Source organism: Arachis ipaensis, chromosome B1, assembly GCF_059453495.1.
Source record: "Arachis ipaensis isolate K30076 ecotype BB chromosome B1, ASM5945349v1, whole genome shotgun sequence".
Lineage (NCBI taxonomy): Eukaryota > Viridiplantae > Streptophyta > Magnoliopsida > Fabales > Fabaceae > Arachis > Arachis ipaensis.
Genome location: NC_142436.1, coordinates 7091754 through 7098212, shown reverse-complemented (window position 1 = coordinate 7098212; position 6459 = coordinate 7091754). Strand labels below are relative to the sequence as shown.

The window sequence follows — 6459 nt, the reverse complement described above, 5'->3', positions numbered from 1 at the left end:
ACATCCTATCCTAGTCACCATAGCTTCATGAGTAGCATTATATACTTTCAAATCATAACCTAAGACCACCATTCTCAATCCTAACTCATTGGCCTTTTCAATTACAATAAATGAATGACTTGCTCCTGAATCAAATAAAGCATTTAAGATTTTACCAGCCATTTCACAATTACCTCTAATCAGTGTCTTAGATCCCTCAGCACTGATGGTAGAAGTGGTGTATACTCTCCCCGGCTGCTGCACTCTACCAGTCTCAGATCCTATCCTTCCGCACTTCTGACAATTCAGATCTTGCTGTGGCTGCTTCCCAAACCTTTTTTCCTTGACTAGCATTAGTATTCGGCCTTCTGTAATTACCTTGACCCTGAGTCTGCTGTGGAACAAAGCCTCCACGCTTGAAATTCCTACCTCTTGGAGCAAAGTTCCTCCCTGAAGGCCTCTGGAAAGGCACCCTCAAACTTTCTTTCTCTGCTGTCGCCTTCCTCACACAATCCTCAGCCACCCTACTCTTATTCACCAATTCAGAAAACACCATGATCTCCATTGGGGCAACAAAGCTCAGAATATCGCTCCGAAGACCTCCCTCATATTTAATACACTTCCATTTAGCAAAATCTTCAGGCGCACCTTGACAGATACGAGAAAAGCGACATAACTCCTCAAATTTACTAGTATACTCAGCAATAGTCATCTCTCCCTGCTTTAACTGCATTAATTCAAGTTCCTTGGCATTTCTAGCTGAATTAGGAAAGTATTTCTTATAGAATTCTATCCGAAAAACCTCCCAAGGAATCTCAGCACCATCAGGCGGCAGGATACGTCGTGTTCCCTGCCACTAATACTGAGCTTCACCTTGCAACTGATAAGTTCCAAATTCAACCCATTGCTCTTCAAGAACCTGTTGGGCCTGCAACGCCCTTTCCATAGCTTGAATCCAATTATCTGCATCAGTGGGATTTGAGGTTCCCCTGAAGGTCGGAAGACGAACTTTCAGAAATGTAGCAAGTGTCATAGGACCATCCTCATCATTATTGTTTCCATGATTACCCTGATTTATCTGATTACCCAGTGCCTCGGCTGTTGCCTGCATAGCTGCAGCCATATTTCCCAGGGCAGCCATAAAGTCTACTGGATCATTCCCTATGGGAGCAGGAGTAACAGTGCCTGTCCTACCTCTACCTCTCCCGCGACCGCGTCCGCGAGTCGACATCTGGTCCCTATACACACCAAACAAGTGATATTAAGTTGATCAGTCTCAATATCGCAGGTCTAATGCTTTAAGTTCCAAATGCATGCTCACAAACGTTTATGCCATATATATCAATCAAATATCCTAATAGCACATAAACACATATACAGAGAATGCACAGAAGTACAACCAGTCCGTCTTTCAGACTCTATAGGAACGAACTGCTCTGATACCATAATGTAACACCCTACCACACTAAGCTTTACGCTTAAGTCGTAAGACAGAGGTGGTGTGGTATTACGACCTCTAAAATAAAATGAGTACATATAATAGCAGAAGAATTATAATATGCTAGGAGCCTTGAAGAATAGAGGAAATAAAAATCGCAAAATAAAAGCGCAACGCTCAAAGAACGAGTTAACTTGCATGCTAAGGAAACCGTAACTATTGAACATATGATAACAGAAGTAGGAATAGAGTGCCAAAGATACAAAATAACATGTTCATCAACCATGTTCATCAACAATAACATTCAACCATAATTCTCTCCAAATTAACATAACAACATTCACCATCCAAAATTAATAACTAATTATCCAATAAACTTCAACCAAATATATTATCCAATAAACTTCAACCAAATATATTCATCGACAAATTACTAAACATTAAACATACACCTGCATTCCAACTTATCCTATGGTCATCTAGCCTAAGTTTTCACAGAACATTATATATTAAATGCAAGAAACCTAAACCATACCTTGGCTGATTTCCACGTAACGACCAAAGTTATTTATTCAAAACTAAGGCAGCCCCTCAAAACTCAACTAATCCACTTCTTCCAAGTTCCAGTATTCACAATTTCAAGCTCCAATTATTTATTCACAACCTAATACACATTCATAACACATATATATCCAATTTAATACTCAAAGCTCGAATTCAATGAAAATAAAATAGAATTATCGTATCCTCACCTTACCCAAGCTTCACATAAGCAAGAGTGAACATTTTCGTCAAGCTAATTGGATCCTAAAACATAAGAAATCAAAGAAATTCAATATTCCTTCTCAAATTCGAAAATTGGGGGAAATGAAGGCTGAGTATAAAATAACGAGTTACCTATGAAATTGCTCCGATAGAAACGTAGAGCTCGACGCGGTGAACGCGTGGCCGCAAACGGTGCGGCGATTGGAGCTCGGACGGAAAAGTTACGGAAAATCGAATTCACCGTAAACGTATTTCTCTTCTTCTCTTCCCTGGGAGCCTTGCTGCGTCGTTGTGGGAAATGAAGAGAAAGAAGAGCCCGTGGCTCTTTTTAATTATTGGATTGATTGGGCCCACAACCCAGTTTGGGTCCGGTTCAACCGGTTCGGCCCATTCGGTCCAATCTTGGACCGTTTGGTCCAATCTTAGACCGTTTTTTTCGAAATCAGTGTCAAAATTCTCGTTTCGATGAGCTTTTATCCTAATTTAATATTATTTTTGTATTTCTAATCTTTCTTATTAAAAACTAATTTATTGACTAATTATCCACTAATTTAACCGGGGTTTACAAGTATCCTGAAATTAAAGTTTATATCACTAATAAAAGTAACCTTAAAAAATGCTAACAACAAATATGTTTTCGAAAGATTTAAAAATGTGACAAAAAAATATAAATATTAAATATATTCTAAAAAAATACTTTATAGAAAATAAGATCTTTTCATCCTTAAAATTTACTAATTTTATGTCAAATAAATTTTTTAAAAATTTTGTAATTATGAATTACTATATTTTTTGAAAAATAAAAAGAAAAATCTAGAGATCAAATTTTGTCATTGTTTATGTATTTTCTAAATATTTATTCAAATATTGTTACAAAAATCCAAATCAAATGAATATGTTAACTAAATACGCAAATTTTTTTGTCATTTACAAAAAATATAATATTTATTGATTATTTTTATTACATTTTCAAATCTTCCAAAATTCATTTTATCAGACAACATTTTTTAAAGATTTTTTTATCTGCAGTTAAATTTTTTAAATACCGAATTAATAGTTAACTCTAGATTATTTTTCTAAAATTTGTCATATTCATAAGACAATTAAGTTCAACCAAAATAATAAACTTTATAACAACACTTCGCAGCAATGAAATTTTGATTTATTTGTATTTGTATCTTGTAACTCTTTAGTGTAAGGAGAGAACACATACTAAGAGAGCTGGAATATCCTAATTCTAGAATCATATTGCATATAATAATATTTAAAAAATTAAACATGTATATAAACCCTAGTCTTTTGTAAACTTCTAATTGCAACACAAAATAGACTAGGGGGCCATGGACAGGAATTGTTCAACTCTTACATTATTGATGGTTGGATTTTTTATTTTTTCTATCGTCGCTGAATTTCAAGATGTTGTTTCAGAAAAACCTTCAAATTCGGCTCAGCTTTATCAATGTGTCAAGAAGTGTTGGAAATACTATATATTTAATTCGAGAAAGAGGGAGAAATGCATTAATAAATGTCTTAAACTCTTAATGCGTTATGGACTGTCTGGCAACGGCAGAAAAATGTGATTTTGAAGGAGACGAAGTGCTAGAGGGTCTATTATTTTGTATTTATTGCTATTGCGAGAATAGAAATAAAAAATTTGAATCTTTTTAAGTGAAAATTTTAATAAAATAGTAAAGTAAAGAGTTAATTATTATTAATTTTGTAATTTTTATAAAATATATATTTATTATCTTAATTTAGAATTTTGCTACACATTTAAGTGATTTATGCAATTAAGCAATTAAGTTATTTAGTTTACGCTAAGTGAGGCTTTGTCTTCTTTTTTTTCTCCTTTTCCTCTTCCTCTTTTTTTTTTTTTTATCTTTTTTTCAATATTATCATCACCACCATCATACCACCACCACATCCATCTCCTCCTCCTATTTCTGTTTTTTTTTTTTTTTTTTGAATTTCTTTGATCTTCTCTTTCCTTTTCTTCTTCCTCCTCCATTATTATTATCGTCATCACCAACAACACTAACATTTTGCTAACTTCTTTATTGATTCTGATTCTCTGTGGTGACATTATTAAATAATAAAAAAGTATAAGTAGACAATAAAAATATTAAACAATGTGAATAATAGATATATCAGATATTTATTTTACTAGGTGTGCGGATGGTTATTCTAATATTAAGATTTAGATGGATAATTTAGAAGTATAATGTACTTTGATTTGATTGGTGGTTGTTCATATTGTTTAAGAAAATTATTGATTACCCAACATTATTCCCTTTTTTTGTGACTATATCATGCATGTATAGTTTAAACCGTTGGTTTGTTGAGACATTTCTTGACCACTAATCCACTATACACCCCCTTCACTTCCCTCTCTTAGGACTAGGTAATGAGTTTGTCTCGCTAAAAAAAAAAGGTAGTAGGAATGCCATATGCATGTATAGCTAGTACCTTAGACATATAGTAATTAAGTATCTAATTTATTGCAAATTATTTTGAGTTTCTGGCCTGGTATAATTTTTATGAATATTTGTCAAGAGATCAATAAATTATTAAGGAAAAAAAAAAGTAAATAATATATATAAGATAAAGTATATTTTTTAATTTTAAAATTTATTAAAAATTAAAAAAAAATTAAATTTTATTTTATTTTAATTTTATTTTAAAAAGGTTTAGTTTTGATTTCACAATACTTCACAAAGACAACATTCAACATATATAAGCCAGACACCATTTTTGGCACTGACTTTTGGTTTTAGTACTAAATCTTTTGAAAATTTAGCTGCTAGTGATATATTTAATATAAATTAATTTTTTTGGATAAAATTAAAATAAAATAAAAATTAAGAATATTTTTTAAATTTTTTATAAACTTCAAACAAAACATATCCTTTACCCTAATTATAAGTAACTTTTGTTAATACCGAATCAATGTTAATTTTTATAAAGAGTAAAGTATCGTTTTTATTCTCAACATTTGGGATAAGTCCCAGAGTTGTCCCTAACGTTTTAATCGTCCTATTTAAGTCCCTAACGTTCTAAAATTGACTCAATGTTGTCCTGCCGTTAGGGATCCGTTAACAGAATTTACAGTAAGACAAAATTGAGACGATTTTGAAACGTTGGGGACTTAAATAGAACGAAAACGTTGGGGACAAAAACTTATACCTAGAAATAAATTTTGATTTAATTATATCTTTCAATAATATTAATTTTTTACTGTACATAGTATTCAATTATTTTTTAATTACACCTAAATAAATTACACTTAATCACATTACTTTTATTTTGGAAAACACATCCATATTGTGCTTTAATAGTTTTATTAGTTAGGCAGCTTTTCCCATTTTTTATAGGCTATATTTTATTTTGAACATCATCTAACGACAAATATATTATATAAGGATTTTGTACAAAATCAAATAGTATTAACATTCTAATATGTTAAGCTCAAGAGGCAGTCAAACTTTACTAAGATAAGAAGCTATTCTAAGCAACACTTTGCTAAATTGAAATTCTTTTTATTACGTTGATAATAAGTAGCTCTTAGTGTAATGTAGGGATACGAACTAAAAATGAAATATTCTAATAACTCGTCCGAGAATTATGTTGCAATAATATTAAGGAAGGCTCTAAGGTTGTATAAAACATGTTTTGTGACAAACTTCTAATTACATGACAAAAAGAAATAGAGATAGATCCATGGCTAGGAATGGTGTAGCACTTGCAATTGCAACATTGATTATTCAAGTAGTTACTTATTCCGCCATTGCTGAGTTTCAAAACAATATTAGTGAACAACCTTGGACTCCATCCTATTATATTGCACGTAATGCCCTTTATCAGTGCATCAAGGAATGTGAGATGCTGTATGCGCTTGAGCCGATAAAGAAGGAACTTTGCATTCGGGAATGCATTTCTATGTTTGGTTAGTATGTACTTTCTTTAAGGTGAAACATATAATATAATATAAGTCATTGTGAATCTTCTGTGTTTTGTGAGTTTGCATCATCTTATATGAATATTTGATGTAATAATTTTTCTACTACTGTATGAGTTGAGAGATCACTAAATCATAAAGAGTAAAATATTTAGGGTTTTTATTTTTTATATTGATCACATGAATAATAATTCAAACGAATAAATGTTATTGTAGAATGGTACACGATTCAGTACATTAAAATTAAACTCACGAAACAAAACACAATTGTCAAAGAGAAACTTATAAGCAAATTGTGGTATTAGAAGTATCTCCTAATTAT

General features: G+C 31.7%; 1 pseudogene; it reads right to left on the bottom strand.

Annotated features, from left to right (window-relative positions):
• Positions 1-253: 253 nt before the first annotated feature.
• On the bottom strand, positions 254-1210 carry LOC148575631 (uncharacterized; annotated as a pseudogene).
• Positions 1211-6459: the final 5249 nt, after the last annotated feature.